The sequence below is a fragment of the Pteronotus mesoamericanus genome, unplaced genomic scaffold, assembly GCF_021234165.1.
Source record: "Pteronotus mesoamericanus isolate MK-2021 breed Mesoamerican mustached bat unplaced genomic scaffold, CSHL_Meso_final contig_65, whole genome shotgun sequence".
Taxonomy (NCBI): domain Eukaryota; kingdom Metazoa; phylum Chordata; class Mammalia; order Chiroptera; family Mormoopidae; genus Pteronotus; species Pteronotus mesoamericanus.
Window position 1 is genome coordinate 11,346,419 of NW_026555228.1, and position 12,668 is coordinate 11,359,086.

At 42.9% G+C, this 12,668-nt stretch overlaps 1 pseudogene; it reads right to left on the reverse strand.

Annotated features, from left to right (window-relative positions):
• Positions 1–215: 215 nt before the first annotated feature.
• On the reverse strand, positions 216–784 carry LOC129076859 (60S ribosomal protein L31-like; annotated as a pseudogene).
• Between the last annotated feature and the right edge of the window lie 11,884 nt (positions 785–12,668).

Sequence of the window (12,668 nt, forward strand, 5' to 3'; positions counted from 1 at the left end):
TCCAGAAGACATCTATTAATCGCAACGTATAGATATTCTAGGATGGATGCCACATAATAGGGGCTGAGTGTGTGCATACATGAAAAAAAGTGAATACATGGGACTCCCATTCTTTCATTCATTCCTCACAGATTTATAGCATGCCCACTCTCCTGCCATATGCCAGGACTTATCCTAGGCATTGAGCCCCAGAGGTTAATAAAACAGCCTCTGCCTCAAGGGCTCAGATTCTACAGGGAAAAGAGAGAAGCATAAACAATGAACTCTATAACTCAGGATGGGGGGCAAACACTGATGCAAATATGTGCTGGGTTTGTTTTTATCCTTGTATTTGTATTTATAAGGAATTGTCCATTTTTTTCAGGAAGTTTTTTTTTTTTGGCAGTTTTATAACTTTATTTGACAGCACTTTGTTCTCATCCACATTAACTGTTTGTAGATTTTTGAAAGTGGTAACAGGTGTGTAGGTAACCAATGTACAGCGCTTGTTTGATGAATCTTGATCCGCGTTACGTTTTCTGGACAACTACACATGGACATGGTGTAGGACGTTCCTTATTCCTTTGGCCCAGGTGGCTTTGTTGAGCTTGGTGTCGATGCGCACGTCTGGAGTCCTCTTCTCCTGCATGATAAATCCATGGCTCACTGAGAGTGCCCGGGGGGCACGCTCCTTGAAACCTGCTCTATGGATGCGCTCATGAATGTAGGTGGTGTACTCTCCAGTCACTGCCTCACCGATGGCAGGACAGCCCTTCTTCTCGCCACCTTTCTTTCCAGGAGCCATTATGCCAGACCCAAGTTGGAAAGAAAAAGGCATTGTCAGTTTATACACAATTTAAGCACATCAAAATATCATTCACAGGAAACCACACAGACACACACACACACACACACAAAAGCACATCTCGGTGAGCATCTGAAAGAACACAGCATAGCTATAGAAAAGATAGGATTATTTCAGGTTATAGGAAAAAGAAATGACTATTTCAGGAAGAGGACTCCCGTCTTCTACACATATTTATCAATGTCATAACCACCACTACCTGAGTTAGGCGACAAGTACCTGGGACCACCAGTGTTGCTGAACTGTTTCAGAGTAGTGTACTTGATTTTATAGGAACAGAGAAAAGGAACGTAACCCAAGGCCTCATGAAGTTAACCTGAGTTAAAGTTATAAAATACTTTTTTGGGAATTTTCTTGGTAGCAACTGCAGTTTCAAAAATAAAGAGAGTCAAAAAAAGAAAATTATTTTAAAATAATGCATAAGTTTACCCATAGGTAATGATAAACATATTTATCTCCTATTTTTCTAGAACATTTATACTTTAACAGTTGCATCTCATAGATATTGCTATACTGTACTGAACTGTGTCTCGTGTAACTCATCTCTAGTATTACACATAAACCCATTATCTCTCTAGTAAGTGTCAATTCAAATTTTTCCTACACACTAATTTAACATTGAAATGTGTTTTTATTTGAACATTTTATACAGATAGCACCATTTACCATCATACCTATGTAAATCATAATTGGTAACTAAATTGAAATATTTCTTATACTTTAAATTATAATATAATTAAACCAGTGAGGCTCAGTGGGAGTGCCATCCCCTAGACCAGGGGGTCGTGGGCTTGATTGCTGGTCAGGGCACGTACCCAGGTTGTGGGTTTGATCCCCAGTCGGGACACATACCACATACAAGAAGCAACCAATCAATGTTTCTCTCTCATATCAATGTTTCTCTCTCTCTCTTCCCCCATCCCTTCCTCTCTCTAAAAACAATGAAAAAATGTCCTCGAGTGAGGATTAAAACATAAATTAATTTTAAAAATAAAATAAAAAAGTAAGTATGGACTAACTTTTTAAATTTAAACAGAAGGCACAGTACTGAGGCAGAATTGAGTGGCGATGTGGATATTAGTACTAAACCAGAAGAAGAAGAAAAAACAAACACGTTACAAGAAGCATGTTGTAAATTTCATATAATTTGCTGCAGCAGACCAAAACAAAAAAGCTGTTGTGTAAAAATTGTTTAAAGGTTATAAAGTGGAGAAAAATAAGGAACATTTTTCAGTGAATACAGAATGAAATTGATGAGAAGAGTAAAGAAAGAATCAATTAAATTAGCTGCCTGCATTCAAAATTGAATGTCCAGTGAAAATTATTTAAAAAATGATAGCAAGCTCTGAACTTGTAACTTTGGCCAGCTTTCAAATTGCTTGAATTCCTGCACGTAAAAGAAAGCCAGTTTTAGATGGCAATAGTAAAAGAAATTATTATTTCAGTTATGGACATTTTGTTTAAAAATTATAAGGAAAAAACTAAAAATGATATTTTACAAAAAAGAAAGATCTTCAATTAAACCACAAGATAACTGTCTGTAGAATACCAGACATCTCTAACAGTATTTAAGATTAATTGATTCAAAATTGAAAAAATTACAAGTACTTTTTTTTAGCTTTGGATGATTCATGTGATATAGGACACTGTCTAATTAATATTTTGGGTATGTTTTGTTTCAAAGGACTGCCATACTTGCAAAGAAATGACAATTCATGGCCTAAAAAACTATGTCATAGGTATTTTAAAATCTTTTACATCTTTCAAAGAAGAACTTTAGTTAGATATAAAAAAATATATCATAACAGATGGTGCTCCAGCTGTTAGGTCAGGACTCTGGATTTGTTGGAATTTTAAAACAAGAGACTGATGTTTTTCTGGTGACTTCACATCACTTATGATACATGCTGAAAATATTTGTGCTCAGTTTTCTGAAACAGATTCTATGAAAAGCGTCATGGAAATGGTTGTTAAAATTGTTGAGCATATACGTGCACATTCTATGACTCATCACCAGTTTATGGAACCGTTGAAAGAATCAGACGATGAATTTAATGATCTTGTGTTTGTTGCCAATGCTCGTTGGTTGAGCCACAAAGAGTTTTACAGAGTTTTACTGTGCTATTAACTGCAATTCAAGATTTTCTCGGAACAAAAGGAATGCTTGCCAAATATTCACTAATCAAAAAAATGGTAATGTGATTTACGTGTTTTCTCATGGATATCACACTGCAAATGAACAAGATAAATGTGAAGCTCCAAAGAAAGGAAAAGCTTATTTGTGATTTAGCTTGGCAGGTATGAGAGCTTATGTTGAAATTGAAACTCTGCCTGATTTAAATCAATAATAGCGATTTTATACATTTTACTAACATGGAACAATATGCAGAAGATTTTAATTGTAATAGACAACATTAGGTAAGTTGGCAATGAAATTATAAGGAAACTTTGAAGAATGTTTTGTTTATACTGATAAATCTAGAATTGGTTCTCAAATAGCACAATACCCCTTTGATTTTAACATTAAAAATACCGAGTTGACACAAATTAGTGAATTTACTTAATTTGTACAGATGTGGTTTTGAAACTGACATGTTTTGTTTCAGATTCAAGTCAATTCTTCTAAAAAATCAACTAGTTTTGGCAATGTGGATGTAAATATGAAAGACAGATCATTTCTGGTATTCAGTTCAGTTATGGGGAAAATGTTAGGTATGTCAAAACAACCTGGCTATGTAAACTTATCTTTTTTCAACTGTAAACTTTATGGAATCTAAATACAGATTAAATACTTTTCATGAAGCATACAAGGAACTCTTGTATGCCCTTTCCCAGTTTCAACCATTGTTAACATTTTGCCCTGTTTGCCTGGTCAGTCTCTTTTTTTATTAATACATGTGTATATATTTTTCCCAAACCATGGATTAGTTGGAGACATTATGCCCCTTCACCAAAGATGCTGCAGGGTATAATTCTTAAGAACAAGGACATTCTCTTATGTAATCGTAGTACACTGATGCAAGTCAGGAAATTTGACATTGCTACAAAGCTATTATTTAATCCACAATCCCTGTTCCACTGTTGTCGATTGTCTCTATAATGTCTCTTCTTTGGCTATTTTTCTTTCCTGGTCAAGGATCCAATCCAGAATCGCACTTTTGATTTAATTGTAATATCTCCTTAGTTTCTTTTCACCTGAAACAGCCCCTCAACTTTTTTTGTATTTTTCGACCTTGACATTTTTTGAAGGATATAGGGTATTCATTTTGTGGGAGCTCCCTTAGTGTGGGTTTGTCTGATGTTTCCTCATGATTAGGTTCGGGTTGTATATTTTTGGCAAGAACGTCACAGAAGGGATGATGGGTCCTTCTTAGTACATCACAGCAGGAGGCACATGGTGTTGGTTTGGCCTGACTGGAGGTCTTGCCAATTACACAGCAATGGAATGTTCCTTAGCATTATTTTTCCCATTTGGCAGACATCTTGCATTACAGTACAATTTTCTTTTTTGTACAAATATGTTTACTGCAAAGTTTCTAAATTGTGTTTGATTAATTGCAAATAGCCAAAGTGCAATAACCTGGTGTTTTTTTAAGGAAGCGCATTTAAAATAACATGTTCATTTTTCACTTACGGAGTTTTGATGTCCATAGATATACTGAGAGTGAAACAAACTCTACTGTCTATTTCAGACAAAAATGAGAAAACTATATATTTGTAAATAATTTGGAAAAAAAGCAATTTAAGATTATTAAAGGACAAACTTCCTGATGAAATGAACATGTTTTATGATTTTATTATTTTTGAAGATCTAATTGGCTTTATTAAATGAATCATAAATTGAGCATCTCATCTAGCCACTAGAAGGATGTTTCCGAAGGAATATATGTTTAAAATATCAATATTAATATATCCTTAAAGGGCAAGACCCTTATGATTAACATGGTAATGCCAGGCAATTTACTATAAAACCAGCAGAAACCTATGGCTTAGTGGAGAGGACAGAATTATCATTTGCAGTGTTGGTATTAACAGTAACTACTGCATAACGATTTTGGACAGATTCTCAGAGACCGACAGAGGGGAGTTATGGGACTGGTTGTGTCAAGAGGAAGAAGCTGAAAACTGAGCCAAAGAAGAGTTTAAAATAAGAGCTGTGTCATCATACATAAATTCACTTGCTTTGAATGCAACAGTGGAAAATTGTAACAGTGGGACATTGTAACCCATCCCAGCTCCAGGGAATTTGCTGACCTTCAACTGTGGAGCCAGGATGCTGCACACCGGACCGTCAGTCACTTGCCTCATCGGAATGGACTGTGCTCATGTGCACATTGAGAACTTTTCAACCCCCTCTCTTGATCTCTTTGTTCTGTTCCCCTCTCCCTCCTTATAAAAAGCTCTGCCTCCACCGAAGGGTGGACATGGGCTTTGTGACATAGTCCCCCACCTTCCCAGGGAGGTGGGCTCTGAGATGTGAGTCCCTCATCTTCCAGGTGGCCGGCATCTGCAAATAAACCACTTTCCTTAACATCAGCACCTGCCCTTCGAGTATTGGCTTTCATAGCAGCAGGCAGGCGGACCTACGTTTCGGTTACATGAAGAAGCTGCATTGAGATCCAGGAACAGGAGAAAAAAATTATTGTTTTGCCTCTGCATGCCCAAATGTACTCTCTCTTCTACCTTTTCCTTAAAACAACAATTGTCTGCATGTAGAATGAGTATGCTTTAAATGAAGCATTCAGTGCTTTTTCTCTGCTCTCATTTCTAGTACTGAGTGGCAACTTGCTAGATTAGAAATTATCCTGCCTTTGGAGTCAGACTGACTCACGTTCCAAGCCTTGCTCTGCCACAGACTAGTGTGTGGCCTTGAGCAAGTCACTTGGCCTCAGTCTTTATGTCTTTAAACAGGGAGTAAACTTTGCTGGAGAAAGGAGGTATTTCAGGCGACAAAAGAAACCCAAGTGTCTGGCAAGTGAAAGGCCTGGTGCCGCCACGCAGTGCGAAACGCGAACCGGCGGCTCACGTCCGATCCCACTGCAGTCAGTTTATGGGGCCCCCTTTGACTGCCGAGTTATATCGAGTGTATGTTAAGATAGGTGGACCCTCTGTGGGCTCTGGGAATCTTTTAGCTCTACTGTAGGCAAATGGCTCCTGAAGTGAGAGCTGCCCTCTAAACCCCTAGGTGCCCACCATTTGGACAGGGGCAAAGAAAACTACCAGTTAAACATCGGTCTTAACTCATCAATAATAATTAATTCTTCCATGGGGCTTTCTGCGAGGCACGCACCGTTCTAAGTGCTATATTTCTGTTAATTTATTGAAGCCTCAGAACAATTGTATGCAGCGGTGCTGTTATTGTATACCTTCTTCACTGACAAGAAACTTAGAAAGATCAGATCATTTGCCAAAGGCTACCTGCAAACAAATGGAATGATCAAGATAAGGATCCAGGCTGGCTAACCGAAGGCCCTGATCCTAATCATTCTGTGAACTGCCTCTCTAGAGAGTATGGAAGAAAGGAATCATCCTTATAGAAAAATATATATTTAAAGTCGAACGTACAGTTGAGAATTTAGTCACATCTTCAAGTATCAGCTGTAGTAAATGCTGCATGGAAACAAGATGCCAGGGCATTACTTTTTGGACCAAAACAGGCTCCATTATTTGCCTTGGTAACACTTTTGACTGTGTCATTGTTGTTTAGATAATACACTGTAACAATTAAATCACCCTTCCCCACCATGCACCATTCTTTGCTAGAAGTGAGAGGAAAAAGGGAAGTGGGGTGGGCTGCACAGCGTTTCAGGTGGAGAAATGAGAGTTTCGTTAAAGAGTCTCAAGTATGGTTCCTCTTGTGAAAGGCTGGCCTGGTGTGTGTCTTCTTAGGGCTGAGGGATGGAGCCTCACGCTTCAAGTCTGCCTGCTTAAGTCAGGCTTTCTCAAACTGGCTGAGCCCTCTGGGGTGTGTGCTCACACCTCAGGGGACTGAGAGTTTGCCGGGTAAGGAGGGTGTCTGCAGGGCAGCAGCAAGAACCAACTTGCCTTCCTTTGTGTTCTACATGCTAGTTCTCAAAGGGCCAGCGGGGACCCAACTGAGGAGTATGACTGGTACTCAGGGTGCTGGCTTAAAATGTCTTAAGGAAAGCCTTTTTGTCATTTACTTTTCTTACGTAATCCTCCAGAAAGTTCTACCGATGAACTCTTAAAGACATTCTGAATGGGCTGTGGACTGCCTGGCACTTTGGGGATCAGGAAGAGGAGTGGAAAGATGAGGAACAGAGTGGGAAGTCACATGGGTTGGCTGTCACCCTCCCCTCCCCTCCCCAGCACCGGACCTCGGAGAACTTGGTCTCTGCTTGGGGGCTTCGGGGGTGTCGAGCATCCTGTTCTATTCCTCCGTTCACTGCCAAAGACACAGACATGGAAGGCCTGCAATGTGCCAGGCACGGTGCCAAGCACTGGGAGACCGAGGGTGAGAAGTCAGGAGCCCCGAAGGAGCTGCTGCCTGGGCTAGGGTGTGCCTTGATAATAGTTTCAACATTCTCATTCCCATCCTTGCAGCTACCTCCCACAAACCGAATACATGCCGTGTGTCAGAGAGCACCCTGTGCTTCTCGCATATTTGTTCATTTAATCATCACAACAGCTCTATGGGCTGAGTAATGTTATTAGCTTCATTTTACAGAGAGGTTGATGAACCTGTCCACCGTCACACAGCCAGTAAGAAGCGTGGTAGGAATTCACCCCAGAAATTGGTGAAGACAGGCAATGGCTCCAAAGAGGAGACAGGCAGGACACCCTCTCCAAGGTCACACTTCCTGATGGGGCGGGGGTGCCTGCTGGTGGGAGGCAGGCAGACATACACACCTTGGCTTTGTGGAGTTGCACGAAAAGTGGGGACAATTTGAGACGACAGCCAGGGCAATCAGATGCAGCACCATGAAGAGGTGAATGGTCTGACTCTGGAGTCACCTGTGTGGGTTCAAGTCCTGGCTCTACCACTCCCTAGCTACCTCACCTCTTTGCGCCTCAGTTAACCTCTTGGTAAAATAGGGACAATGGCACCTACCTCTTTTGGCTAGCATAAGGAGTAAATAAATTTGTGTTTGAGGCTGAAGGACGATTTTCCCTGGGAAAACTACAACCATGAGGCTGGTTTCCCAACAGCCTTTGATTTTGCTTTTTATTTTTTAATTTTTTAATTTTTCAAACACCTCACTTCAACTTCCTCCCATTAGTCATTTATCTGAAATTTGCTTCAGGTGATGAAGTGCACTTAGTACAAATTTCTGTACACCCCTGATTGGTGTGGCTCAGTGGGTTGGGCGTCATCTCGCAGACCGAAAGATGCCCTGTTCAGTTCCCGGTCAGGGCACACGCCTGGGTTGTGGTTCAATTCCCTGGCCCGGTCCCCGCTTGGGGGCATGTGAGAGGCAACCAGTCGATGTATCTCTCACACATTGATGTTTCTCTCCCTCTCTTTCTCCCCCTCCTCCCCTCTCTCTAAAAATAAATAAATACATACAATCTAAAATAAATTTCTGTACAGCTTTACCTTACAAAAACTTGGTTTGGCTACAAAATTTTTTAAAAAGCATTGAGGTAAAATTCACATAACATAGAATTAGGCATTTTACAGTGAAAAATTCACTGGCATTTAGTACATTCACAATGTTGGGCAACCACCACCTGTATCTATTTTCAAGACATTTTCATTGCCCCAAAAGGAAACCCATTCCCATCAAGCACTCACCTCCCTTCGCTCCTCCCCAGCCACTGGCAACCACTGACCCCATTTCTGTCTCTATGGATTTACCTATTCTGAACATTTCAAATGGAATTACACAGTATTTATCCTCTTATGACCGGCTTCTTTCACATAACATGTTTTCAAGGTTCGTCTGTGTTGTAGCCTGGGTCAGAACTTCATTCCTTTTTATGGCTGAATGATATTCTGCTTATCCACTCATCTACTGATGGACATTTGGTTGTTTCCACCTTTTGACAATTGTATATAGTGCTGCTATAAACGTTCACGTACAAGCTCTTGTTTGAACGACTGTTTACCATTCTCTTGGGTGTGTGCCCTAGTGGAATTGCTGGGTCATACGGTAACCCTGTTTAACATTTTGAGAACCTCCATACTGTTTTCTATAGCGGCTGCACCAGTTTACATTCCCACCAGCGACGTACGGAGGGTTCCGATTTCTCCACATCCTCGCCAACGCTTGTTATTTTCTTGTTTTAACAATTTATTTACTTATATTAGAGCCACCCTTGTGGACGTAGAGTTGTATCTATGATGGTTCACACTGCTTCTTGATTCGGCAGTGGCACCCTTGGCTTTACATTGGCATCTCCTGGAGTTTTATTTATTTAGTTTTAACAAGCCCAATGCTCAGATGGGGCTTCGTGGGCTGGGGCTCAAGCAGGTGTAGGTTTTAAAGCTGCCCAGGTGATCCAGTGTGCAGCTAACCTGAGAAACCCTGTGTCAAAGATTCCAGGCCCCTCTCGCTTACATACTCTTTTTAATCAGAAATTTAATCGTGTTTCATTAGCTGGGCGAGGCCCACACTCATCTGCAAAATGACAGGGGAGTCATCCAGATTTCTGTCAGCCATTCTGACCCTAGTAACTAAGGCCAGGTTTTTAAAGAAAGGAAGTGATTTCATCACAGCTGCACACAGAAGGCAGGGAGGTGGAGTGTCTCCAAGGGCCCCCAAGTGGACTGGTGAAAAAGCAAAAAATAAAGCAGTAAAACAAAAGGTACTGGCTTTGATGGCAGGTGCAGCTGCTAAGGGCTGCTGGCCTCCACCTCTCTCCCCAAGGAAGGTTGGGGACAGCAGCACAATGACAGGCTGGCGAGGTGTCCAGTTAGTACCTCGCTTCCCAGTCCCTGCCACCACCATTTTCTCCTTCTTAATGGAGGACTCTTGTCCGTTTTCACTTCCTTCTTCCCAGTTGGTAGTTACTGTTGCTAACTGTGCAGGATAGTGCGGCTCTTCCTCAGTTTATAAAAACTCTGTTCAGATGTTCAAGTTGGCCTGACTATGAATAAGCAGGTGGGTCCATGTGAATGTGAGCTTTGGATAAGAGGAACGCCTGGCACTAGATAGCATTTTTCCTAAGAGGGTCCCCTATGGATTTTCACGGCAAGTGTTGACTTCACTGTATTGTCACTATTGGCACTTCTCTCCAGCCACACCCCCAGGGACACACCTGGTGTGGAACAAGCAGGTTTTCTTCTCCTTACAGTGAGGGAGCTCACACGCCGCGGGGCAGCGCAGCAAGAGGGTGTCAGGAAGGACCACGCATAGGATTGGGCCCGTATCAGGTGCTTCTGGGGAGCGTTTAAGGAAGCCAGTGTTGCTCTGGACTGGCAGCAGGGGCGATTCCATGATTGGGTGTCTTAATAAATGTCATCTGGAAGCAGGGAAGACTCGACAGCGGTTGTGATGGGTAAAGAAGCAGCAGTCCCTCATTAGCCAGGACTGGGGGACATTTGGTGACGTTTGTGGTTTGGACAAGGGTCACATGTTCTGCATGTTCAGACATGATTATGGAGTGGTCTTATTTTTGTCTTGTCCCATCCGGGTCACAGGATGGCCTTGTCTGATATTCATGCTCTGGGGTATTGCTTATTTTCAGCAGGAAAGTGCCCGGTCTGCTCCAGGACAGCAGGGACTGCCTTTTCGTGTCTTGGGTTTCCCTCTTGGCCAAGAGCGAGGACTGTCCAGAGGACATTAATCCATGATATCCACATTTTCGCCATTACCAAGATGTTGTTGACTAGGAGGTTGCTTCCAAAATGCAGGCTGTAGCTGGGTAAGTCTCTCCTGCTTTTTTGTTGCAGGATTTTATCAATTTCTAGAAACTGTAATACAAGCAATTCCCACAAACAGAGGGATTATTCATCCTGTAACAAGCCTTGAAGCCAGAGGCCTAGATGATAAAACCCAGGCAATGAGAACATGCTCCAGAATCTAGATAGGTAGTCATAGCTCAGCTGGGGATTTAAAGAAGCCGCAAGCCCTTGGCTCCTGTCCATGTTCTACCTTTAACAACCTTGCCAGGATTGTGTCTTGGGTAGGTAACACATGCATTCAGAACATCCTTGCAATAATAGCTCCTAAAGCTGCCCCCAAAAATGTCGGTTCCATATCGAGGCCCGGTTATCTCTGATGTTCTGCACATCATGAAGCATTTTTGTTATGCCTACCTGATTAGTTCACGGCAAAGCAGCTCAAGGATTTTCATGTCTGTCAACTTTGCACCTTGCAGAAGCAAGGTGAGGCACTAGCACAGGCTTCTGTCTCCTGCACAGCCGGACACAAGCTGCTGAGCAGGACTGGTTACATAATTTACAGGCCCAATGCAAAAACAAAGACACAGGGCTCCTTGCACAAAAATTGGTAAGAATTTCAAGACAGTGAGAGCAGAGCATTAAACCAAGTGCCCTCTTCTGAGCCCTTGACACTGTGCCTCTGCACAGGTTACATGCCCCAGAGGCCCACCCTGCTGCTGAGTGGGGGGAGACCTGTGGAGCCCCACTGCCTTGCAGTGTGGCCGAGGAGGACGACTTGGGTCCCCAATGACCAGACTCCAGAGGAATGGCAAGAACTGGAGAATATCGCGGGAAGAAAGCAGGAGCTGCAGTCTGAAGTTTAGGGACTGAGATCTGAGATAGCACAGTAGCTATCAGGCAAATTGAGAACCTGGGAACCACAGAAGAAAGGGAAACATGCAGAGCAGCAAACAGGTGGTCATGGATAAGAAAACATTAATGCAGGTGCTGAGAAGGGGATCCAGTTCTTAACAGGATGGTGTATCGAAGAACACTCGTGAAGATATTGCCCAGTTCTTGCAGAAAAGAGAAGGGCTCAGCAAAACAACACTAGCGGCTGCCTGCAGGAGAGATAAATTTAATATCTAGATTCTTCTGCTTTTGTGGAGGTGTGCGACTTCACTGATCTAAAATTTGTCCAGCCAGTACAGCAACTCACGTGGAGCTTCTGAGCGCTGAGAGGCACAAAAGACTCCTGGCATGATGGAGGCAATTGCCCAGTGATATTGTCAGTGTAATTAAGGAGGGCTCTAATGCACAGTCACTGATGTTCTTTCCTTTACCACATCTTGTTGAACACCAGCCATAACCCCAAAGTCAAAAACAAGCGCAGAGCAGAAAGGTTCTCTGCCACAGATAGAGAGAGGCATCAGTGATGGAGGCTCCGCTCTAGAATCTGTAAATTCCCAGGTCAACATCAACAACGTTTCCCCCACACTTGCTACTCCCCATTCCCATTTTGCATGAAAATGTAGGTAAGTTAAATGCCCAAGAGCTTTCTATTGGTCCTGAAATGCAAAGCCAACCCTTGCTAATAATAATGGTAATCATTACTATTAGCATTTGAAGAGTTAAGAAAAAGGCGGCAGTGCAGTACTTTCAGACTGCAGGGTGGATCCTAGCATTTTATTTTCTTGGCCGGGAAATAAGAGGGGCCTTGGGTTGGGGGCTGGTCTGGGGGAAATACAGGGGGTGGGCCCCCCGGAAGTCGTGCTGCGTTGTTTAAACCTAAGGTGACCTAACGGATGGTGGTATCGCCCGCCCGATCCTGGGAGCGGGGCGCGGCCATTGGTGACGCACGCCAGGGAGCACGGCGCCCACGTTTCCACCATTGCATTAGCGAGGCCTCACCCCCCCCTCCTGCGCTGTAAGTTCGGGGCTGCGGGCGTCTGCGCTTCCTCCCTCCCGGAGGCGGGCCCGACCCCGCCCCTGCGCCCCGGGTGGCTCCCGGCGGCCCCTCCCACTTTTTACCCTCGG